Raw genomic sequence first — 26,122 nt, forward strand, 5'->3', positions numbered from 1 at the left:
GGGGCCTGGGGACAGCCCCCACCCCATGGGGTCTCCTCCCGACCCCCGGGGCGCGCCAGACCCAGGGGATCAAGCCTCCTCGCCCCTTCAGTCCCCTGAAAGGATTCCCTGAAGGCTGGACTCGGGGGTCCTGCTTCCTTCTCCCCCAGCGTGTCCCAGCGTCCTTGCTGCTGTTGGAGATCTGAGATGGGGAAAACGTGTGAGCTGCGGTCAGACGGAGGGTGCCTGCCTCTGGCTCTGAAAGGCCCGGGCTCCGAGGAGAAGGAGGGGAAGGAGAGAACAGGGCGCACGTGGAAGAAAGTGTGGGAGTCTGGGCTTCACGGGGTCCAGCGGGCCCTGCTGCCTCTGCATAGGCTGGACACAGTCTGGCGTTCTGGCCAAGCCAGTGTCCTGGGTCTGCGGCCCAGTGCCCTTCCTTGCAGGTGTGAGGTCGCCTGGCCTCATGTGATGGACTCTGCCCTGCCTTACAGGGGTTGGGGAGATTCTTTTGTGCAAATGGCCGCTTTCTTATGAAGCTCTGCTCTATGAATTCCAGACCTAAACTGAGCACTTCCGTTCTTCCGTGTACTCCCCCACCGCCCACCAGGATTTAAGTCTTTCTTCTTGCTCCTCCTCTCTTCTCTGCCCGTTGTAATAGAATGCATCCTTCGTAGGCTTTCTCAAATGTCACTGCTTCTTGGAAGCCTTCCCTGATGGACCAACCCTCTGCTCCACGTTCTCCTGTCCTCTTCTGACCCCCAGCTGACCCCCTTGCGCCTGTATCTGCTTCTTTTATTGTGCTTATTGCTTCTCTAGCCAGGTTGTGATGTGTCCTGATCTTAACTTCTTTGGTCATTACTCACCTTAGTGGCTTCTGTGTTATGGGTTTTTGTAGCAGACAAAGCTCAGGCTTTGGGGTTAGAATGACCTGGGTGTAGCCTGTTCCCAGCAATTGGAAACTGGCTGAGGAAGCCAACTTTCTTGGCTTCACTGTCCTCATCTTTAAAAGTAGGCATGAACCCCTGTCCCTGCCAGGTTGGTGGGGCTGAATAAGACGGTCTGTTCTGCAAATGCTGCTCTTCTCCCTTCCTTTGCACTGAGCGTAAAACTAATTTTTGGGTTAATTTAAGTTTGTCGCCAGAGGAGTCCCTGGTTGCAGTATTATTAAATGGCCATATGTGCTTATTATAAATACACCAGAATTTCTAAGTTCAGGAGATGGCCCACTTAAATGCCTAAATTAATCTGTCCCATTGAGAGTTTTGGTCAGTATCTTTGTGTTTGTTGCAACTGAATTATATTTGTTTTAGTAAAACTTTCCACTGGCAACAAATATCAGGATCAACCTGTTTAACCCTATTCCTGGTTACAAGCACAAGGAGGATTTTGGCGATATATTATAATCTGAAAACATGAAAACAGGCTGCCTCTTCTAACACGCAGCACTGAGATCAACAGACACATTTCTTCAAGTACGACAATTTTGACTGACTTGTAGGGAATCGATAGGTCTGGGTGAAAATTGCTAATTCATCTCCTTCAGGTTCATTTAGAATCATGTACCTGATATTACCATGTGACTTCTGAAATTAGCCTTGCATTTATTCCCAGATCTGATGGGCTTCTCTGGCACTCCTTGGAAACATGTAAGCAGGAACTGGGACAAAGAAATGACCCCTGCATATAGAAAAGAACGTGGTACCGGCTGGGTAAAGACCATCCAGAACGTGCTTCTGTTCTCCTACTGGTCAGTTGTGGGCCCTGGGCGTGCCCTTCCCCATCTCTAGGCCTCAGTTTCTTCATCTGGCGAATGGGGGCATCCTCAAGGGCCTGCCCTGCTCTCAGAGTCCTCGCTTTTTGCTTCTACGTTTCAACCTTGCTACTTTCCCTTTGTGTCAAGTTCCTCGCTTTAGCAAGCACTAAAAACAGAATCCCTTCTCCAACTTTACAATACCAAGGATTAAAAAATTCTGTTTTAAACAGGTGAAAAGTTGAGAAGACACAAAATAAGAAAATCCCTGTGACCTGTTCTTGTGGAGCTCAAAACAGCTCTTCTGAGATGCGAGGCTTGGTTGGGTTGCTCTGTCCCTGAGTGAGGCCTTTCCCGGGGTGCGTGTGCTGTGACTGCCCATCCTGTGAACCACCAGCAGATGCTGAGGGGCCAGGCAGGTGAGGGCTGTGTGAACCCAGAGCCAGTACCTGTCTGAAGTGGGCAGCTGTTACTTTACTTGTCGTCAGCTGGGAATGTGGGCTCAGTTTTGCCAGATTTCCTGAGTTTTCAAAAGAAGCTGGAAATATTCTGATATTTAAAAGTTGGCAGCTAATTCAAATTTTTGATAAATATGGTGTGAGTCAAACAAAATATGTTCGTGGGCTGAATCTGGCCAACGTGCTGTTGATTTGCATCCTCTGCTACATACATGTGATGTCTTTTTGAGCCCTGGGCTTATATAGCACGTAGTAGGTGTGCAATAAACATTTGTAGAGTGAATAGCATTCTTGATGGAGAATGGCTCACAGCCCACCTGAACTTTAAATGGAATTCTCAAAAGCCACACAGAGATTAGTAACAACCTTTTTTGTGTTGGATTCAGAGTCCGCTAATGAGTGGGCAAACTTTTCCAATATTTGCACCCTAATAAGACTCCTTGGAGTTGTTAATAATTCTGTTAAATACAGAATAGCCTCTCTTTGGGAAACTAATTCTCACAAGAGATTTTCCCCCAGTGGGGACAAATGAGCTTAAAAAAATTGTTTTTTTTTAAACTAAAAAAAGGTATTTTTAATTGTGGGATCATTGTATTAAAAAGAACAAAAAAATCCCCTTAGCTGTGGCAGTCTGGACTCTAATGATGGGAACAGCATACAGATTACGGCAGGGCAGGTGGGTAGCTGAGCCACCAGTGGCCCGGAGGAGGAGCCAGCCTGGGGTGGTGGTGGGAGGACCGTGTGAGGGCCAAACGGGCAGGGCAGGCAAAGGCTTTCGACATGTCCGGGTGGGCAGAGAGCTGCGGCTCTGTCAGAGGCCTTCTGGGGTGGCCTCGCCTGAGTCCTCCACATTCCTCTGAGGACAGTGTCGGGAAACACCAGAAGGCAAGAGTCACATTTGTTCCCTCACCTCCCGGCCCAGACAGACACCTGGTGGCGGCAGGTCTGGGCACATCTGCAGCTCGGCTTGGCATTGGAGCCTGACTAAGCAGCGTTCAGGCCAAGCTGGCCCCCCCACGCAGCTGCCTGCCGGGGGCCAGGCCGGCCTGCCACAGGCCTGACCCAGGTGCCGCACCGTCTCCCCTCCAGCCCCAGGGCTGCTTGCATCTGAGAGAGAGAGGAGGCCATTCCAAAGTGGTGCAGGGTTTTGGTGGCAGAGAACCATTCCTGTTCCTGTACCTCTCACACAAGGCGAGGACCTGAAGGGACCAAAATACCCTGCAGGTCCTTCTCCGCAGAGGGAACGGCGCTGTCTTGCGTTTTGGGTTTTGGTAGCCAGGATTCCCAAATCTCAAGGAGGGGGTGTCCGTGAGGAAGAGTGGTAAAAAACGCTTGTAAATTCCAGATTGAAGACAAACCCAGGGCTGATCTAAACCGCTTCCCTGAATGCGTCTGCCAGTGATGCAGCTTGTGAGCATCAGCAGCCCCGTCTGCAGTCAGGAAGGGTTACTCCTTTCCGGCCTGGGCCAGTTGAAAGCCTACGATGCTTCTCTCAAGTGTAATGCTTGGAGAAAACATTGCAAGTTTGGCTGCCGTTGTTTTGCTATGTCTGGGGTGTGTGCAGTGAGCTTCTGGGGTAGTCTGTCCTCTGTGGCCTTTAAACAGCCAACGGCAGTCCTGAGAAGGCTGTGGCCTGCCTTCCAAATGGCTCGTTCTCTCCTCACCGAGGCAGTGGGAGGAAAACATGGCGGGTGGACTCCTCCCTGGACACATTGTCTAGTACTACAATTACATCTCTGAACTCAAGGAGCTCTATTTCTAATTAAAGTGTAAAAGAAATACTTAGTTGTTGAAAATCCTGTAGACTGGCGCTTTGCGTATTGAGTTGATGAATTTGGGGTGAGTTTTATGAGGACAGGACAGGCACTCCTCTGATAAGTTTTGAGAGGCTGGTGAACAGGCGTCAGAAGAAAACTTTTAAGGCTCATTATACCTTGAAACATCTGCAAATCTAATGATCCATTATCTAAGTTGAAGGAGAAAATATTTGGGTTACTATAACTGAGAATTCCAAATTAGATCATATTGTTTTTGGAAATTCAGAACAAAGGGTTAGGGAAGATGGGCTATAGGATGGATTTTAAATCATTCTCAATTACTAACTGATATCAAACTTTAAAAACATTTCGTTAGGGGGTTTCAGTGTATTCTTAAGAAAAAAGAGAGCTATGAAAAAACTACCACTTATAAAAACTAACTAGAACTAACTTAGGCTTACAGCTATAACTGGAGTTAGTTATGACCTGTTTTATTATGTTTTTGAAAAAGTAAAACCATCTTTAAATGTCTGATTTAGCAAATTTAGAGGAGATAGGTTCTTCTTTACAGGAGTTATTTCTGATATTGAATAAAAATTAGTAATCCAGAGTCTATGCATGAAAAAGGATGGCAGCAGACCCTATGCTGTGATTGCCTCCTCAGCCTCCATGTCATTGCTTCTCTAGCACGCAGTAGCCATGTCCTCTGGGTAGGTACCCAACCCCAGTCCCACAGGTAACTGGTTCAGGTAACCCATGCCTAAACCAACTGACACCAAGGTATTTTCCTTGCTACAGGAATTGGTTCCAGGGTGGTTCAGTCAGCTCAAAGCTCAGGACTTTTGTTTGATGGTGATGAGAAGCCAAGTTCTTCCTTTCTCATGGTCGTGATGGAGCACTTAATCCCTCTTGTTGCTGGCAGCCCTCTTGTGAATAATAAAGGAAAATCAGAAGGAGAACAGAGCTGACACATGGAGACGAATCCAGTTGAGAGAATTGTAAGGAAATTCAGCTGAAGCTCTGATCAAACCATGCCTGAAGGCTTTCGCCTTTTTAGATTTGTGAACAATGAAATCACTTTTATCATTTAAGCCAATTTGAGATTTTTTTCTTATTTTTAATAGAAAGCTTCTCAACTGATATAGAAACTTACATTCAGTTTTACTGGAAGATTATTCTGGGATGAAAAATAAATGAAATACCAAGTGCCCTCTGTCATAACAGTCTTTGTTCTTTCGCTTTAGAAGACACTGGTGATAAAGGATTAAGAGAGGCCCTTAATCCACAAACCCTGGGCCAAGTGAAAAGATTCTTCCAGTCAAAGTATGCTGATGCTCTGGTCATGATTTTCTCCTTGATCCTAAGTATTTTCCAGAAATGCACTGGCTTTATACTTTAATTTTTGAAGAGCCCTTTCTTCCTTTTATTTTGAGACTTAGGAGGCTAGCAACTGTTCATTTTTACTGTATCTAGCTCTTCTGTACACAGTAGGTGCTTCATAAATATAGGCTTTACCTAGAAATGTATAAATGAAGAGATTTAAAAACACATTCCTGACTTGTAGCTTTTTAAAAGTACCTTCTTGTAAATGGCGTAATTGAAGACTTCTAAAAATGTAATTGCCAACTGCACTTGGAAATCCACTTTGTCAAACTGTGGCTTCTAACACCTTGTCTCCAACACCAAATCAGTTTTGATACCAATGTTTCCCCAGAGGTGTGGCTTTTAATCCTCAAATTACAACACAAGTTTTAACAGGCCAGTTTTGTCTGTCACCAGGAGTTTAGTAATTAACAAAATGCCCCAGCACTAATGGTTTATCGAAAGGCCAGGAAGCAAGTAAGAGACATTACACAGGAAACAGACCTGGTGTGCTCACTGAAGGAACTCATTTAAGAGCACCCGATTAGGTGTTTTGCTTAATTCGGGCCCAGTCCATGAAGTTCCATCTAAGCCTGCCACAGAGAGGCCAAAAGCAAGCCCTGTGCATAGATCCTATACGGTAACAAAATCCAGTGACCCCTAGAATGTCCATTCTAGGATCACACACCCCCAAGTCATTTTCACAGCCATGGGTATTTTGCAACAGCGTTTGCTACACATGCTCTAATAAGTTAGTGGTTTTCTTGGGAGTCTGAAACAGGGTGCATAACAGCCAGTGAGTAACCTGCAAGTAACGCCCCCGGTGACAGTTTTGCTTTGTTCCGTGGGAGTGTGAAGAGCCGTGTCAGGACGAGGATCGCTCTCCGTGAGTGCTGGGAAAGGACCGTCTGCACATTCAAAGAGGGGAGTGTTCTCTTTATCTAGGTGGCTGCCAAGTCTTAAATACTAAAACATGTAGGTGTACTTGAGTAAAGAGAAGGCACTGACATTTCAAAGATAACTTGATCGAAGGAGAGGTAAAAGAGGAACTGGGTTATTTGCCAGAGATTTAAGTTTACCCCTGGAAAGGTAACCTTTTTGAGAAGCTCAGTGTCCTCAGATCCTGACAGAGGGGTCTGCACACTCCTCACACCGCGTTTCTGCAAAGCAGGCCTCTGCTTGGGCCTCTGCTCTCACTTTCTCTCTTCAGGACACCCCTAATGGATTGCAGATGTCCCATTTGGTTAGAAGCACGTTTCAGATACATCTGCGCTTCTTGCTTTTATGCAAAAACACCTGCAAATCTTTATCTTTGGTTAGATTTACCACACATTTGAAGCTTTGAAATTTTGGTCCGGTGGGAAAGAGGAGCATGTCACCACCCTCCTTCTTAAACTGGATTCCATAACGGACAATAGCCTTTGGGGGAGATGGTTTCATTTTTCTTTAAGGATAATAGTCAGGAAGGCTTCACCAGCCCCAGACCTACTCAGCTGAAGGCTAATTAATTTCTTTAATCCTATAGAGTGTGTGGAAATATCTATGGCGACTGTGAGTGGACAGCTATGGGGTGTGTGTGTGTGTTTCTTCCTGATTTTCTGAGACTTAACAAAGAAGATCATACCACAGCACCAGAGAGGAGAGAACAATGAAATGTTGGCAAACTGGTGAGGATGTGGTTACAGGACCAGCTTCCTTGGATGTGCCTTGAAAACAATGTGATATATTTCCAATAAGTGAGTAAATCCCTCTAGGCCTCAAAGAAGATTTTAACTATTCCCTTTATTCGTGCAACTTTAGGATGTCCCATCCCAGCACCCATGGAATGACAAATGCCATTTACGTAGTTTTGAGATAATAAAATAATAAAATCCTGAGCTGCCTCTGGGAAGCTTGAGAAGGAAATCCACGTTCAGTGTGGTTTTGTAAGGAGGCGGGAAGCTCTGACTAGCAGAACCCTAGCTGTGTAAATCTGAGCAATGCATTTAACCTATTGGAGCCTCAGTTTTCTCATCTGTGAAGTGGGGGAGATGGATTACAGTCATTTGTTTATTCCACAAGTGCTTTCTGTGTGCCAGGCACTGTACTGGTTGTCTGAGGACACAACAGACCCAGTCTCGTGAGCAGCCCCTCAGCAGTCCTGTCCCTTCCTGGTCACTCCCTATCATTCACTGCTGACATTGGGGGTTGGCTTAGAAGTTTCCGCCCCACCCGGACCTCATGAATTCCTGGACTTCACTGTTATGTGGTCTACCCAGCCAATAATCTAGCCCTACAATTCTTGGACCTCTTTGGGCTTCAACTTCTCTTCCTTTCCTCACATCTTTATTCACAGTTCAGTCTATTTTGAACCTGTAGAGATCTCCAGTTTCATGACTCCTCTCTTTCCTCTGTCGGTCCCCTCCTGGCCTCTCTTTCTTACCTATGGAGTCAGAACCCTGTTTCTCTTCTTCAGTTTACTCTCTCCAGTAACCCACAGTTCCCTGGCACCACTCTCCTTCTGCAGCACCCAATGACCAAATTCTACACTTGGATCAAAACTTATCAGCGTCCTCAGCTTCAACATGCAGACTGAGTGTTGACGGAGAAGCAAAATGATGGTGGAGTTGGTGTTACCACAAATTCCAAGTCTCTACCCCATGTTGCATTGGGGTAGAGACTGTGGGACTCTATTAGTATCTTCAGTGTCTCCCTTTCAATTAGTTATTTTGGGCTCAGCCTAGAAACATTTTTAGGTCTGTATCATATTAAGGGAAAAAACCCCATCCTTATAGGATTATTATATGGATAGATTCCACCTCTCGGTTCTCCCAGTATTCACACCCTTGTGTAGTCCCCTCCCATGTGGACTCTAGACTTGACCATGTCATTTGCTTTGGCTAAAAGGTCCTTAGCAGGTGTGATGCAGGTAGAGGCTTGGTAAGTGCTTGCACACTGAGCTGATCTCTCTTGGATTATTCCCTTTTGGAGCCAGCCGCCATGTCACAAGGAAGTCCAGACTGTCCTGCTGGAGAGAATGGCCATGTGGCAGAGGCCCTGGAGCATGAGTGACCACTTTGTGAGAAAGGTTCTGACACCACATGGAGAGAGAAGCCTAGTGTCCCCCCAGCAGATGCCCCACCAGCTGAATATACACCCAAGAGTGACCAAAGGAGAGACCAGCAGAAGAGCTACTGTATTAATTGATAGAATCCTGAAAAATAATACATCTTTAAGTTGTAAGTTTTCGAGTGGTTTCGTATGTAGCAGCAGATATCCAAAACAACCCTAAAAACGAAACCGGGACCATTCCCTTGATCTCACATCTTCTCTACGCTTTCTCTTCTTCCTGTCAAAGCTTTTCAAAGTAGTCTACGCTGCTGTCTCAGTTCCTTGATTTCTGATCAAATGGGCATTCTTCAGTTGTTGGCATTCCCCTTCTCTGCTGTTTTAGTCTCTGTGGACCACAATTTCCCCGAGTTCCACCACGTCGCATGCTCCTGATTCTCCTCGTGCCTCTCCAGATATGTGTCGTGTCCTTTATGGGCTCCTCTTCCTCCACCAGTGCTTTTCATGTTCCTCAGGTTCTGTTCTCAGCCACCTGCTTTTTTTCCTTCACATTCTGCCTTATTTGGTTTAGACCCTATGAATACAGCCTGAAAAACAGTATGCATAGTCCTAGGCCTGTAGATCATTGAGGCGCTTAATAGTTTCTTCTAAGCATTCTTTACATTTAACACATTTTAGTTGTTTTTATGTGTCCTTTACCCATTAGAGTCTTTGCTTCTTGATGTCAAGGACCATATCTTACTAATTTAGTATCTCCCAGGGTTTGGCACAGTGCTTGGTGTACTGTGCTTGGTGTGCCATCTGTGCCCAGTAATAGGTGTTCAGTGAATGATGGTTGAGGGACTGAATTGTAGAGTCAATGTCCTTTGGAATTCCATTCCATTTTAGCTTTTAATATCTACATTTATAAGGGAAATTTGCCTGTCATTGTGTGTATGTAAGTCAAAGAAGTTTGGAGCCCATGGACATGCTTATTTTGTAAAATCAATTGGTGGCTTCCCATTTTTCCCAATGCTACAGGAAAGTTTTTCTAACTTGGAAATTATCTGTTCCTCTAAGATTTGACAGCATTCTGTATTCACATATATGTGATAGCTGGTCATGGGGGTAGAGGTTTTATTTTTATAGTGTTTTCCATTCACTTTCCCTTATTAGTCTTTCCAAGTTTTCTGTTTCTTCTACTTTCAATTATTTTATTTATTTTTAGGGAGATATGTCCACTTAATTGCTCTTTTTAAATTAAATAACATGTAATTGTGTGCAATTATATGATAATTTAAAATATAGCTATTGTTATGTCAATTTTCTCAGTTCTAATTTTTTTCTCTTAATTAGATTTGCCACTCTATTGTCTATTTTATTTGTTCGTTCAATGAGTCAGCTTCTTTTATCTTGTTTCCTCACTCTAATTTTCCTTAGGATTTCTTTGTGTTCTATTTCTGAAGTTTTAGTTGAATGCTAAATTCTTTTCATAATTTTCATAATTTTAAAATTTTCGTAATTTTAAAATTATTTCATGCTGTAAATTCAACTCCGAATATATTATTGTTAGCCACATTTCCTGTTTTATGTAATATTTCCATAGTCATTTTTTCTAAATCATCTTTTATTCTATTATTAGTATTTTTCATTGAACCAGATGTTATATAAAGCTTTCTAATATATTAATGACTTTTTTTGCCTTAAACTTTATGATTTCTCACCTTCCTACACTATGATCAGAGATTATGGCCAATATAATTTCTACTTGTTTGAATTTATTGAGAGGGTCTTATATAATTTGTGCTTCTGCTTATAATCTACCAGTTCCACCTTAAAATTATATTATTCATGTTCTCTAATTCTTTTTGGTGCATACTCTGTTTAATCTGTCACAACTTAATAACAGTGAATTAAAACATTTCCAAAATCTAAGTTAGTATCCAAGCTCTGGGATATTAATTTGACTTTGGGTTCCTGAATTAAAAATTTTCACTGCATTCCTGTGTGTGTGATTTAGGGTTAGGGCTTGGGAATCTTGGAAGGCTGCTTGGAGGGTGGTACTGATATGTGGATAGTCCAAAACAAAAGAGGTTGAAAATACTAAGGTCTAAAAAGTTACGTCAATCAACTTTTCTTATGTTTTGTACTTCCCTCGTTGTCGCACTTACTATCCTGTGTTATAATTGCCTGTTTGTATTCAACATCAGGTTGAGTGAGCCTTGTTCACCAAAGTATCACCAGGTATGTCAGTGGGTGCTCGGTAGATATTTGTTTACCAAATGAATAAATATTGCTGGATTTTCTTTTTTTAAACCAACCTGAAATACCTTGTTCTCTGAAACGGCATCTAATCTAATGGCTGGATTGCCCTGACTTTAGAGATTTCATTATATTCTGTATTGTGTTTCTTTTTTATTTTTGTGCTGATGTATGAAGTATGTTCTGTTGACCTTTGGCTATTTGGAAGCCAATCACCATATTATTAATCATAGTAATAATTGTCTTAAAACATTTTATAAATTTTGTATGCTGCACTTAATCAAAGCTGGTGTCTTTTGACTCCCTTTCATGGAAAAAAGAAATATTATGCCCTTCTGAGCTTCCCTCTTCTTTCTCTTCCTTTTCCCATTCTTCTAAAATCTAAAATATAATCAGACAATGGGTATATTTTTTTGTATATTGCCAGGTAACAAATTATCCCAAAATTTAGTGGGTTAAAACAACAAACATTTATTAACTCACAGGATGTCTTAGCTGGGTCCTCTGGTTCAAGGTCTCTAATAAGACTGCAATCAAGGTGTTGGCTGGGGCTACAGTCCTCTCAAGGCTTAAGTGGGGGAGAATTTGCTTCCAAGCTCACCCATGTGGCTGTTGGCAGGTGTCAAAAGACCCACTTCCAAGCTTACTCCTGCGGCTGTTGGCAGGCGTTAGATCCTGGCTGGCTGTTTGCCAGAGTTATCAGTTTCCTGCCACATGGGTCTATCCATAGGGCAGCTCACAACATGGCAGTACTTCCCTCAGAGCAAGCAAGGGAGAAAGCAAGAGAGAACAAGAGCTGGTGAGAAAGATGGAAACCAGAATCTCTTTCCAACCCAATCTCGGAAGTGACATCCCATCACTTCTGCTGTACTCTGTTAGAAGAGTGTTGCTAGGTCCAACTCACACTGCTGGGCAGGAGATGTCACAAAGACCTGACCACTGGGAGGGGGGCTCTGTGGGAGCCCTCTTAGAAGCTGCCTCCTACAATATAAAACTTCCTTTTTTTATTCTTTCAAAATGTTTTTTTGTTTTTTCTAATATCTGTATCTGTTATTTAGACATCAGTAACACTCTTTCCCTGTTACTTGTAAGAACCTAATATAGATTTTACTTCTCTCCACAATTTAATTTCAGTAACAATCACTATTTCTTTTCAGTTGTAACTTCCCAGTTAATAGTTCTTTCACTAATTCTGGCCACAATGACTTGAATACACTTGAAGAATCTGCATAAACAGCACTGAGCTTATTAATGTTTTTGAGTCTGCAAATCTCAGAATGTCTTTCCGTTTCCCTTCTATGTGAGCAACCTGTGGCTAGGAATGAAATTCTTGTGTGTCACATCTGCGTCTTAGCAGATGCTAGATATTTCTCCTTTCTCTTTGAATATTGACTGTTTCAGAAGAGATATATAAAGCAAGCTGATTTTAACCCCCTTGAGTATGACCTTTTCCCCCTCCTGAATTATTATAAGATTATAGGTATATTTTTTTTCCCTTGAGGCTTAAGAATACACCAGGATATGTGTTAATGTTGTTTCCTTTTTATTTATCTTATCTGGGATAAGGTAAGTCCTCCTGATTTCCACTGTCAGGTTTCCCCCCCAAATTCTGGGAACTTTGATAGTCAAATCTTAACCAGCTATTCCATCTTTATCAGAAATGTTTTACTCACAATTTGGCTGTCATGTCAGTGTCCCATTCTTCATATCTATTGTCTTCTTTTGCTTCATTTGAAATATTTTATATTGATTTATTCTGCATTTGCTATATCATTCTTGACATTATCATCTATTTCAAAGAATAAATTCTCTGTAGTTTTCATTCTGCTTTTAATGAAGACCCAATTTTAGCTATTAGGCATATACTTTCTTCAATTCTCTTTCTATGCTGAGCTGTTCATTGATTGATATAACAAATTCCTTTATCTCATTGGAAATATAAAGCAGCTTTAAGTTAACCTACTCAAGGAGGAAGGTTTTCCTTTGGGGTCTTACATATTCTTTAGTGCTGCAGAACTTTTTCATAGTTCCTATGTTCCTTTTTCCTTTGAGTTTGAGTTTTTCTAAAAGACTTTCCTGTGTTTGTCTGGAAGAGTTGAGAGACTGGATTGCTTAAAAAACCCACATCCCATGATTCATTTGAACATGGAGGGCTCTCCCTGGGACTAGTGCCAAAGGTTCAATCAAAAGGCTGCCAACGACTCCCTTAGGAAGTTCCTGGATCTGAAAATGAAGGATAGACCAGGAATAGCTGCAGGTTAGCTAACCTAAATCTTTCTTGGAATAAGACTGGAGTATAAATCAATCAATAGATGCAGGTCACTCATCCTTTCTCTGCTGAATGGCTGAACAAAGAGAATCTAGAGCAGACCAAGTTCTTTCTTATTAATGTTGTGAATTATTTCTTTGTTTTGGCTCGTGTTTCAACATTTACTCTTTATCTTATGCATCTTCAGGTAACTTCTGGCCAAAATTTACAGTCAATAGTTAATCTACCAATATATTTCCCCCTATTTGGGGCTTTCTGACTTTGTACAACATTTCATCCCTTTGGGTTCACTTTTCTTCTTGTTGAAGTAAGTCCTTTGGTAGTCTTTTCAGTGAGGATCTGTGAATGGCAAACACTCTTAGACTCTGTAAATCTGAAACAGCCTTTATTTTGCTTTTACTTATGAATGGTAGTTTACTGTGTGAAGAGTTCTGAACTGATGGCGTTTTCTTTCAGCACATAGATGACGTTATTCCATTAGAAGTCTTCTGGCTTTTACTATTGTTGATGAGTGGTCTACTGTTAATCTAACATCATTCTCTGCCAGGTAATCTGTCTTGCCTGTTACATGGCTTTAATTTTTTCTTTTTATCCTTGATTTTCTGCAGTTTCATAATGATGTGTCTAGGAGTGATTTATTTTCAGTTATTGTGCTCAGTAGTTGGTGTGTTCTTTCAACATGAGGAAAAATTCTCAGCCAACATTTCTTCAACTATTGTTGAAGAATTGTTTTCTCTGTCCTCTTACTCCAGACTACTGTTAGACACATGCTGGAACCTCTCTGTCCATCACCTGGGTTTCCAAACTGCTCTTTGTTATTTATCTTTATCTTTCTATCCTTGATTCTGGGTAAATTCTCTTAATTTGATACTTTTCTTTTTGTGTCCAATATAGAAGGATATTTTTTACATTAATGAATGTATTTTTCAATTCTAAGATTTATTACAAGTTCTTTTTCATATTCCCCTGTTCTTGTTTCATTTCTGCCCATTGTTTCATAACTTTTTATTCTTTTAAGGATGTTATTCATTCATTGATCCCTTGGAAGACCCTAAAATAATAATTTTAAAGTCATTTTCAGGCGGCTCTATTATTGTCATTTCATCTGGATTGAATTCATCTATTCATGGCTGATTTAAAACTTAAGGCAAGAGTGGGGACCAGATCTAGGATCACTGTATAAAACTGAGATTAAGGTGGGACTCCCTTATCCATTAAAGAAGCCTGAAAAAAAACATGTTGAGATTGCCAACTGGACCTATGACTCTTAGAAAAGCCAAATACCTACGGAGGTGGGGGAAGCTGCACTTTGTGCGTGGGACCTGAGGAAAGCCATCTCATGGCTCAGGGTTTGGATCTGTGCTGTTCTGCAATGATCCTGGCTTTGATTCCCCGTCTCTTATGGGTACTTTTGAACCCATCAACTCTGCTTACCACTCGTAAGCTGAATTTCTCATAAATTTATAGTCCATGGAAGTGCTTATTTTCTTTTTGAGCATGGCTATATATTTTTAGTGTTCTGTTTTTACATTTTATCTATCATTGTCATGTGGTTAGAGTGGGAGAGGAGCTCAAACTGTGACCTTAACTCAGTTTTGACTGAGTCCTGCTTCCAAATGTCTAATTTATATTGAAAGTTCAGTATCAATTTCATGGCTTCAACGTCTCTACATCTCAATAAGGTGTTCTGATTTCTAAGAACAGTTTTAAAGTTCACTTACAATAAGCAAGTATTAGATATGATTCTTTAATTTTGAATTTTTATTTTATTACCTATATTGAAAATTAGCATAATCATATTATACATTATCCTCCCAATCACAGCTTCTATCTAAACTTAAATGCGTTATGAATCTTTGAACTGTGCTTATATGTCAAGGGATGTGGCCATTATATTAAACTACCAGTGTAAGTTATTTCCAGCTCACAGTTATTGTTTCTGCAGGTTTGGTTGGTTCTGTCAGGCAGAGATATTTTTTGATGACTTTGATCCTGGTCCAGTGCAATTCTGCGGCCTGTGGGTGATCAAGTGCACTAGACGTAGGTCAGCAGAGACCCTGTCTGCACCCACGGAGGCTCTGGACCTCAGTGCACATTTACATTGTGCTAACTGTGTCCACCAAATATCTGTGTAATAGCCAGAACGAAGTGATAACATGGTCAGGGTGGCGGGAGGGTGACATCCCTGCCGATGACTAGGGAAAAGATTTGAGGTGATGGTTGCTTGTATCCTCTCCTTTCCATCCCATATATCACCAAGGTATAATTGCAACTTCTCCTCTTTGATTCCTTAGCTCCAGGGTATGTGTGCGTGTGTGTGTGTGTGTGTTGTGTGTATGTACACATGTGTGTGTCCTCCCCCACTCTTATGTACCTGTAACTGCAAGGTATAAACTTTTCAGACAGCTGTCTTAGACCCCTATTGTCCGCTCTAAAGGAAGGACTCCTGTCCAGGGTTTAATATGATGTGCTGGGAGCACAGAACGAAGGGCATTGGGAGACAAAAGGCTCTAGGGCTCATACTAGGAGCTAAATCCAGATTCCATTGGCCAATGAAGCTGAGTAGGAAAGGACTGCATTTGGGTTTTGGGAGTCTCTAGGGTCAGGTAGCCCAGAAGATTGGTCCTATCAGCCAGCCTGTGCATATTCTGAGACAGATAATGCCACGGAATGACGAATGCCTGGGAAAACGTGGCCAGGAGAACTAGCCCTTTATCATTCCTCATTCACTCATTTTGGCAGTTTAAGGTGGAACAAGTTAGATAAGGTGAAGTCATCGATACCCGCCTTAACACTTGCACTACATGCAAGATAGAGAAGGGACTCGTTTCACGTTCCTAAATTCTGGGGACATGATGTAAATTTTGTTTCCTCTTTTGCTAATCTTATTATTTTGGAGCTCTGACAAGTGACTCTTCCTCTCAATACTAACCTCTATTACAAGAACGCAATCTAATATTTTTATTCTGTTCTGTTCCATTCTATTCTGAGTCCATTTTATTAAAAAAAAAGTCTGCAAATATTCATCATTGGGTGAAACGAATGGATAAACAAAATGTGGTGTATATATCCACGATGGAATAGGATTTCACCTTGAAGAGGATGAAAATCCTGTGACATGCTGCCACGTGGATGACCCATAGGACATTATGCTAAGTGAAATAGCCAGTCACAAAAGGACAAATACCCTATGACTCCACTTCCATGAGGTACCTAAGAGTGATCAAATTCGTAGAGACAGAAAGTAGAACAGTGGTGGCCAGGGCTGGGGGGAGAGAAAAATGGGGAGCTGTTTAATGAGCATATAGTTTTAGGTTTGCAAGATAAAGAGCTCTGGAGATGGATGGTGGTGATGGTTGTACAAAAATGTGAATATACTTAACACTGCTGAACTGTATACTTAGAAGTGGTTGAAATGGTAAATTTTATAGTTTTGATTTCTTTTTTTTACCATATGCACAAAACACAATAGGGTAATTTTTTTATATCTTTTTTTTTTTTTTGAGGAAGATTACCCCTGAGCTAACTACTGCCACTCCTCCTCTTTTTGCTGAGGAAGACTGGCCCTGAGCTAACATCATGCCCATCTTCCTCTACTTTGTATGTGGGATGCCTACCACAGCATGGCGTGCCCAGCAGTGCCATGTCTGCACCCGGGATCCAAACCGGCCAACCCCGGGCCGCAGAGAAGCGGAACGTGTGAACTTAACCACTGCGCCACCGGGCCAGCCCACAATGGGGTAATTTTGACAAAGCAAGTGGGCTTCTATGGGAACTCATAGCAGGGGAACCCTGACTAATCTAGGTCAGTCAGGGAGGACTCCCCAGAGGAAGTGGCATTTAAGCTAAGACCTAAGGGATGAATGAGGTTAACCACGTGAGAGCGTGCAAGGAAGGGGCAGGAGTGGGCTCTAGACTGTGAGAGGTTAAGCAGCCACCTCTCGGCTCTTATCGAACCATGTGTGGTTACTGCAGTCAACTGGCTTCCTGCTTTCAGCCTCTTTCCACCCACACTCTCATGCCAGATTAATTTTTCTAGAACCCCACCTGGATTATGTCACCCTCCCACCTTCCTGGTAAATTCTTCCAGCACTTTCTTCTTTTTGCCTGCGGAATAACCCCTCTGCCTGGCACTCAAGGCCCTTCACGTGGCCCCACCCTGGCTCTCCAGCCTTACTCTTCCGTTCCGCCCGCTGAGAGCTCTTGCACCAGCCACATCCCTCTATTATTGTTCCCTGAATGCAGCTTATTAGTTCCCCCCTTAGCACAGTTGCTTATGTCATTTCTCCCATCAGGAGCACCTCCCTTTTCTCCTCCATGTCCTTTTGTTCCTTCATGCACCACCTCGACTCTGTCCGCTCCCTGGGGAACGTTCCCTTTCTGGGTTCTGTCACATGTTATTTGGCATGTGCTTTCTTGTCCTTTAACTTCCCACCTCCCCTCTCCAACCTCCACATACTCCCCCCGGGAATGGAGTCTCACTCATGTCTGAGTCCCTAGTGCTCAGCGCCATGTCCAAGGGGCTAACGACACTCGGTGCACAGGAGTCATCCACTAAGAATTAGTCCGTAGGGTCAGCAGCTTGTCGCCAGCCAGTGGGCACTGGCAGAGCCGAGGCTGATGTCCGGCAGGAGAGCCACCTGTTGACCTTCAGGCCTGAGCAGGAAGCCCGCCTACAGCACCCTTCCTTCTACTCCTGACATTCTCGAGCTGAACGTCTCCTGAGCAGACCCTCCAGATGCTTAACAGGATTATCTGCCTAACAGCACAGCCCTCCCAGGCGAGTGACTTCATCCAGGGAGATGCAGGGGCAGTGACAAGCACAAAGGCACATTTTCCTGAAGGCCAGAGGACACAGTTCTGGGCGGGGGCGGGGGCGGGGGCGGCGGCAGTGGTGGAGAGGGCAGAGGAATCGGGTGGTGGGCGTGCACTCAGCAGAGGCAGAGCGAGTGCGTCAAGTCAGGAGCAAAGCCGCCTTCTCAGACTGCAGTTCTGCACAGCAACTCACTGCCTAACTATTCGATTGGCAAATGCAACCAAGTCGTGGGCCGGAGAGAAGTGGGGGTGGCGGGTAAGGGGGTGCGGGGGTTGGGAAATCCACCTGGATGCCATCAGTCTTGCCAGAGTAAACAGACCTGACAGGAGAGCTTGCCGGCAGCCTGGTACAGGTTAGGGGGGGTCACAGAAGGGGCCTGGTGACCTGCTTGCCTTAAGGTAGAGACGCTCTGGAATCTGTCACAAAGGACAGAGCTGAAAGCTCATTCCTCCCCACATGAACTCGTTTCCTGGCATTCCACACAATGGGGAGTGCATACACTTTTAAAATGTTTTAAATGTAAATCTGAGCTGGGATCAAATACACACATTTAAAACAAAACAAACAGAAGAGACCCTCCCCAACCTCAAAGTAGGCCGATATTCTAGATGTCACTAGCAATAAAAAATAATTTTTTAAAAGCTCTTTTTTGGTTTTCTTGAAGGTCGAGGGTTTAGAAAGAATAGCCAGATTTATAAGGAGAATCTACTGCTTAATTATCGAGGCGTCTCCAACACGACACAACAGCAGACTCTAACTTGAGCAAAAATCTTTTATTAAAATCCTACAGTATGAGAAGTGGAAATCTCTCTTCGTAGGAACAACGCCCCCCCCCCCCCCCCGCCCCGCCCCCAATTCTTCTTAGAGTGTGTCAGTGTGAAAGGGCTCCCATCGGCTTATTTATTTAGGACTCTTCCACAAGCCATGCAAAGTGGCAGAGAAAACCGTGAATGAGAGTTTGAGTAACTAATAGAACTTTTGAATGGGAAGCATCCGTTAAGACTATTGTTTATTCCTTGGTTCAGTAGGCACTGTGGGCCTATTATCTACCTTCAGTGTGCCAGAGTGACGGGGGCCACCGGACCCTTGAAGGTCACGGCCATGTCCCTTTAGCTCAAAAGACACACAAATGGATCCTTGTAAGGCTGAAGAAAAACAGTCACCGCCTAAACCTGCCTGTGCCCTCCAAGATGTCCCGCGGATTTGTTTTGTGACCTTGGGCAAGTCACTTCATCAGCCCCTGGCTTGTTTCTGCACCTATAAAACAAAGATAGTAAAACCCTGCTGCCTGCGGGGTATTCCTGGCACTAATGAAGGCTCGTAAAGCGCTTTGAGATCCTTAGGATGAAAGTCTCTTCAGAACAGTAAAGCCTGATTATTATGCTTCGAACATGACATTCCCATGAAAACCCTGGTCAGGCTCTTACCCCAGCTCTCAGTGAAGATTTAATAGCAGCGAGTTGTAATAAGTTCTTAAAGGACGGAGACCTCCATTACTGGTACAAAATACGCTGCGGCGAACTAGTATATTAAGGGCTATTATCATGAATAATTAAGGCCAGGCTCTACTGACAGATTAATGAACCAAGTATGTGTTGTGATGTAGTGGATTTTCATTGTGGCTTCCCCCAACCGGCTGATGTCACGAAATTTATTTATTCTCAGTGGATCCTCCGGTTTGCATAGATAGGTTTACTTCACAAAATCGGTTGGCAAAGTGAACTTCTGAGGAATACCTACTGTAAGAAAGAAAGCCAATTAGACGTCTCTTTTTAGTACAGACGAAGAAGATTCATTAATGGTAATGAGGGGCTGAGCTGCACTAGGCCCCTAGGTTTGTAATTAATCTTGTACAGACCTTCCAGCTTGAAAATATTGAAGAATATCAAAGTCACGTACATTGCTTCAGGCTGAAACACAGGCACGTGGAAAGGGGAATGCCGGCTCATGCACAGACATTTTGGCTGATCTTGGACAATGCTACTTCTGATGATGCATTCACTTTGGAAGGTGGAACCATAATTAGATCAAATAAAAGCCTCTTGATAACTAAGTTTGAATATTAAAAATCCATAATTTCTGAATTCGACAGCGTTAAGAAAGATGTTCTGAGTAAGCGACAACGTGTGGATTTTAAAAGATGTAACTAAGAGGAGTTACAGACACTAATGTGTTTGTATTAAGTAGTGGAATGACTTCAGTTATAACTGTCCCAAGACGATTTTAAGCAAATATCCAAAGTCTTAGTGTTTACATCATGTGCTCCTTTTCTGTGATTTCTATCTTTTCCTGTGATTTTTAAAATAACACTGCCATTGGAATCAGCCAATGTAAGGTAATTAGCAACGCCAGCGTGCTGGTAACCATATACAGTGAGAGAAAAAGAGATTACTTTCCGCTTGAGATAAGGGTCACTTTCTGATTTCTGGAATGCTATTCGAAAAGGGAAATGTGCTGGGTAACAGAAGAAGGGTGTTGTTACCGCAGTGAGCTCTGTCTTGGCAGCTGGGAAACTCATCTGCAACTCACCTTGATGGGCCAAATCCTGAAAAAATAATTAAGGCCATTCAGAATCATCAGATAACCGTTAGGTTTGTAGATAAGCAGAATAAACCAACTTTCAAGGGACTCTGCAGTTCTTCTCCTGACTCAAAGCTAAGTTTGCCAAACATGCTGTGCTGTGGTGCAGCTCCGTGCCTCTGCTTGGGAAGTACCTCCACCCACCCCATTGCTGCCTGGGAAACTCCTACTCATCCCTCAGATTGCTCCTGCTCTGCGGGTCTTCCTTGGTGTTTCCAGGGAGAGGTAGATGTGCCCCTCCTGATACTCTTACGACACTCGGCATACACCCTCTTCTATTGTGCAACATGTTCTATTGCAAGTATTTCAGTGTCTATTTCTCCTCGAGGCTTGAGCCTTCAAACACGGGACCACATCTTAATCACCTTTGTTGTGGCTCTAGCAACAGGGGTTATAGGACAAAGTGCCTGGTGCCTAACACAAGTCCACTGACTTTAAATTCAAGTGTTTACCAATAAGGTGGCATAGGCACAGACCAGTCAGAGCAGATGCTGGCATAAATAATTGTCAGGCCGTTCTGGAATGTAGTCCTCCACAGGCTGCATAACAGACGCTCAGTGCATATTGAAATAAATCCAACTGTAGCCTGAGTTACAAAATGGGGCTTTTACAGCCCGAGAGCTGGGTATCACCATTTTCCCACCTGTAAAATGGGAGAGTAATACCTTCTTCATGAGGCTGCTATAAATCTACGAACGATGAGGAATCACACGAGAAAGTGCCTCATGCCTAATACCAGTCCACGGATCCTGAAGGTGCCTGCGGCTAAGTCGCCAACTATTAAAAGCTCTGGAAAAATGGCCCTCACTCATCATTTCAAAGGGATCGTTATCTCCCAGGTCATCAGGGATACTTTGGGGAGGCTGGCTTAGAGCCACTTCAGAGAAGGTCAAATGCGAAGGTCTGACAGGTGAGCTTCTACTGACCAGGTGGCCGGGCCTTGGGTGAAGGGAACTGGTCAATCTGGAGATAAGCAGTGCCCTGAAAAATGCCCTGGGGTCAGAGCTCTCCAGCCAGTTCGCTTCCTCAAGGGCAGTGGTCCTCAAATTTTGCTGCACATTGGAATTACAGAGAGAGCTTCTAAAACTGCTTCTCAGGCTGCACCTCAGGTGAATTAAATCAGACTCTCTGTGGGTGGGTGGGACCCAGACATGGGTATTTTCTAAAGATCCCTGGGATTGTTCCACTGAGCAGCTAAGTTTGAGAACCAGGGTCTAGGGCACAGGGGTAGATGCCCACAGAGGCCTGGCAGGTCATACGGACAAGCCAGTGTAAGACAGTTGGGGGTAGTGAGGACTGTGGTAAACTGGAAGGTACATATCTTATTTACAGATTTTCAACTTTTAACAGGAATATGCTGTTCAAACCAAATGAAACACAGCTGTGAGCTGGATTTGGCCCACAGGACATTGGTTTGCAAACCCTGCCTGTGCTGATATTGCCTGAGAGGCCACGGAAGGTTCTCAAGGTAGGTCAAAGCCAGGCCTCAGAAGTGGTGCTAAAGCTACCAGCTGCATGCTTCCCGAGGATTTCCCCTGTATCCTGCTCTCTTTTCCCCAAGCGGCATCTCCCCAGATGCTGTTGTTAATTGGCTTCTATTTATTCTACATGCTTTTACATTTCAGGTGCCTAGAAAATATATTTTATGATGCCGCTGCAGCACATGCCTGTGAAGGTTGTTTCATCTTGGCAGAAGGTTTTTCACCGTGATTACTGCTGACAAGGCTCTTGTGGAAGCTATCGTACGAGTTCTTCTGTTTCAAGTGAAGGCAGCAGACCAGGCCAGCTGCTTGTTCTTTCAGCAAAACGGTCAGATGCTCTTCAGGACACAGCTCCTTTTCCAGACCATCCTTGCAGGCAGGGTGATTCTCTGCTGGTAGACGATTGGATTCTGTTTCACTGCAGGAGCGGCTGACATTTTTATTTTTAAGCCCCAGGTCCAACCTCACTGTGTTCCTTTAACGTTCTTTGGGTTCAGAAGTGGTTGACTAAACTGGGTGTGGCCTGGACAAGGCTGAACAAGTCCTGTCACATTTTCCTCCCAGCTCATCCCCACCCGTTATTAGTAAGTAATTCTCCACTCTGCTGAGGCCTTGACGAGGACACGTCCGTATTGCAGGGTCCACCTTGGGTGGGATGGCCAGGAGGGCACAGCATTTCTCATCCTATTTTGCCCCTGGGGCAGGATGACCCACACTCCATTTCCTCTTCCATCCCTTCTGTCTGTGTAGTCACCACAGAGTGAATTAACAGCATCAGCTTCCCATCTATAATGTCTGAATTTCTTTCCAGAAACATCCCCATTCTGTATTGAATTGCTATTCCTCCATCAGCTTTGCAATATTTAATATCTTGCATAAATGAAATTACTCAGATCAGTGACAGTAAAGAAACATAAACAATGTCTTATCATAACGATAGTTACGTAAGAATAATCAAGCACATGTGGAATAAACGAATGAATGAATGATGCCTCCCCCCTAAACCATATTTATCATGGACTTGTAATAGACAAGTTTCATGGGGAAAGATGAAGACAGTTTCCATTTTTGAGCATCTGCTCTGTGTCAGTTGCTACGTCAGAACCAGGGAACAAAGGCGAACACGTAAGTTCCTGCCCTCAGGGAGCTCCCTGGCGAGTGGGGTGATCTAGGAGTGCTCCAGTGCGCCCAGTGCTCTAACAAAGGGCTGTATGAGGCGCTGTGGGAGCTCCAGAAGGAAGTGACTAACTCTGCCTTGGGGCACAGGGAACGTCTTAGAGAGGCTGGGACATCAGGGCTGGGTCTCAAAGGCACTCCCTTTCCCAGCAGGAGCCTGACTCGAAGTTGGGGACAACGGCTGCCCTCAGGGGAAAAGCCTGAGTTGGGCCCCGTGCCTGGTTTCCCTGCCTCCTCTTTCCCAGACACCCTCATGGGGAGAACAGAGGCCAGACACAGCCTTTAACGGCCACTCTTCTCCCTCCCTCCCTAAGAGAGCCTCTCATCCTCCTCATCCATCTCTTGGGGTGCCAAGAACCCCCGCGAAGAGGGAGGGTGTTGGAGTGGATGGTCAGGCTCACAGATAAAATGGTGGAAGTAAGAAAAGCTAAGCACGAAAGCTGCAGCGTACCGAGGATTGTGCGTGTTGTGGGGGCTGGGGGAGAGTGTCAGTGGGAATGGGCCAATCCACCAGGTTGGGGTCTTTTATCACTGACATTGTTTAGAATTGTTGGTGCATGGAGATAATAAAAAGCAGACAGACTTTTAGTCAGTTCTGTTACTGTTTTAAAAATTCTCTGCAGGCAATGTGCCCCCCTATTCTGCGCACCCCAGGTGGACTCCTCCCATGCTTCCTGCCCCATTTGTCACGGAATAAAATAACTTCCTGAAAATTCAGAAGAAACTGAAAATTCAAGACCATTGCCCATGCCTTTGGATTTCTAACGGATCCTGGCTCTTGAAGTGCCAGCGTGTAGCAGCTGGTGAGAGAGACAGAGACTTGGTCTGCAAACTCAGAGTCCCCAGAGGATACGGTGCCGTGAGGGTCCATCCCTCTGAAAGCCAAAGAGTTGCCCACCCCTGTCCTGCTCTCCAGATGTGAAGCCATGAGGCAGTGGGATCGCGGAACATGAAAGGAGATCCGGGGGATCCGAGGACCCTGACATCTCCAGGATCTGGAGTGGATGGGTGTGAGAGGATGCAGGATATTCCTCTAGGACCACTCCGACCCTCTCAGGAAGGGCAATCATAGCCGGGTGAGGAGGGAAAGAAGCTTTCCCAAATGACAATGGTGGGACGTTCGTTTGGACCCAGAAGTACGGAGTTGTTGTTAAAGAGACCTTAAAACGTCTAACAGGACTGTGCAGCCAGAACGCTTAGCTTTGAATCTTGTGAGCTTGGGCAAGTTACTTAATCTCTCTGTGCATCAGTTTCTTCTTCTAGGATGGGGATAATAACAGTATCTAGCATATAGGGTTGTGGTGAGGATTAAATGAGTTAATACATGGAAAACACATGGAATGGAGCCTGGCAGATAGTAAGGGTCAAATAAATGTTAGCTACTATTGCTAGTGGAGATGAGCCCCATTAAGCTGTTCAAGTTTGATGTCGTCATCTGCTCCTTTGCTGAGTGATTTGGGGTCTCTGAATTCTCTCCCAGATAAGATATCTAGGGAAATAAAAACTTCTCTAAGAACACATGATACTCTTCAAGAAGCATTTTTTCTTTGGAGTTGCCAGGTTTCCTCAGAGGCAGAGCACCTTTGGTTAGCAGAATCATGTGCTGTTATGTTAGGAATACAGCAGAAGGAAGGGTATTGCAGGAATACAGCAGAAAGAGTGGGGTCCTTAAGGCCATCTCTATTTTGTTCTGTATTTTATTCTGCAGTTTACACATTGCTCCTGGTTTCCATTTCTTGTACATTGTGTCATCTCAGAAAATGGAGTGTCCCCCTCAATTTTACATTACATTCCTTTAAAAAGTGAAAAGTAATTGTTTCCTTATTACAAAAGCACTACTTGCAGAAAAAAAAGCTTAGAAGAAGAAAAACTCAGGCTATTCTCCTCACCCAAACACACCCTCTGTAACACCGGATGTACAGCTTTCTGCATCTTTTATATCACACACAGAGTTTTTTGTGTGTTTTGTTTTTTGCGTTTTTTTGCTGAGGAAGATTTGCCCTGAGCTAACTCCTGTGCCAATCTTCCTCAGTTTTTTAGTATGTGGGCCACCAGCACAGCATGTCTGCTAACAGAGCGGTGTAGGTGTGTGCCGAGGAAATGAACCCTGGCCACCAACGTGGACTGCGCTGAACTTAACCACTAGGCCACCAGGGGTGGTCCCCTCACATACACAGCTTTTAACACAGAAGGTGGCCCATACTATATATACTGTTTTGTAGCCTGTGTTTTCCACTTGACAATATATCATGAGCACCTTTCCATGGCAATAAGTATTAATTCTGCAACATCATTTTTAATGGCGGAATAGTGTTTCATCTGATAGCTGGACCATCTTTCAACACAACCCTTATTGTTTCACACACAGCTCCTTTCCAATTTTTGAAATCTTAAACAGGGTTGCTGGTCAACCACCTGGGGGGTGGTTGCTTGGACATGCTCTCAAATATTTCTTTGGTATAAATTCATGTAAGTGATTCTGCAGGGTCAAAGGCTACAAACACTTGAAAGGTTTGAGATGCATGTTGCCAGACTGCCTCGCCTCCCAGGAAGTCTGCACTCTAACCTAAGAAATATTATTTTTAAAAATTTTTGCCAATTTATTAGGCAAAAAGTATGTTAGTTATACTTATATTTTTGATAGCTAATTAGATTGAACATTTTAAATATGTTTTCCAGCCATGTATATTTCACCTCTTAAGAACTACCTGTTCGTGCCTTCAGTCCATTTTTCTGTAGAGGTGTTAATTATTTGTAGAGTCTGAAAGAGTAAGGTTATTAACCCTGCCATATTTGTTGCAAATATTGCTTTTCAGTTTACTATTTAATTTTTGTTTTTCTTTTTTTAAACACACAGAGTCAAATCTATAATCTTTTCCTTTTTAGTTTTGATCTTTGGTTACTCCAAGAGTATATAGAGAGCCACTTATATTTTCTTTTGGTAATCTTTATGGTTACATTTTAAAATCAATATCGAATTCGTATACCATAGAATTCATCATTTTAAAATGTAGAATTCAGTGGGTTTCAGTAGATTCACAAGGTTGTGCAACTATCACCACTAATTCCTAAACATTTTCATCACCCCCCAAAGAAACCCCATACCCATTAGCATCACTCGTCATTCTGCCTTCTCCCTGCCCCTTGAAAACCACTAATCTGCTTTCTGTCTCTATGGATTTGCCTATTCTGGATATTTCATACA

General features: G+C 43.6%; 1 protein-coding gene across 1 annotated transcript in view; it reads right to left on the reverse strand.

The window, feature by feature from the left end:
- Nucleotides 1–26,122, reverse strand: part of BNC1 (basonuclin 1) — a 117,311-nt gene that overhangs the window by 31,226 nt on the left and 59,963 nt on the right. The window lies entirely within an intron of this gene.

Source organism: Equus quagga, chromosome 2 (assembly GCF_021613505.1).
Source record: "Equus quagga isolate Etosha38 chromosome 2, UCLA_HA_Equagga_1.0, whole genome shotgun sequence".
NCBI classification, from domain to species: domain Eukaryota; kingdom Metazoa; phylum Chordata; class Mammalia; order Perissodactyla; family Equidae; genus Equus; species Equus quagga.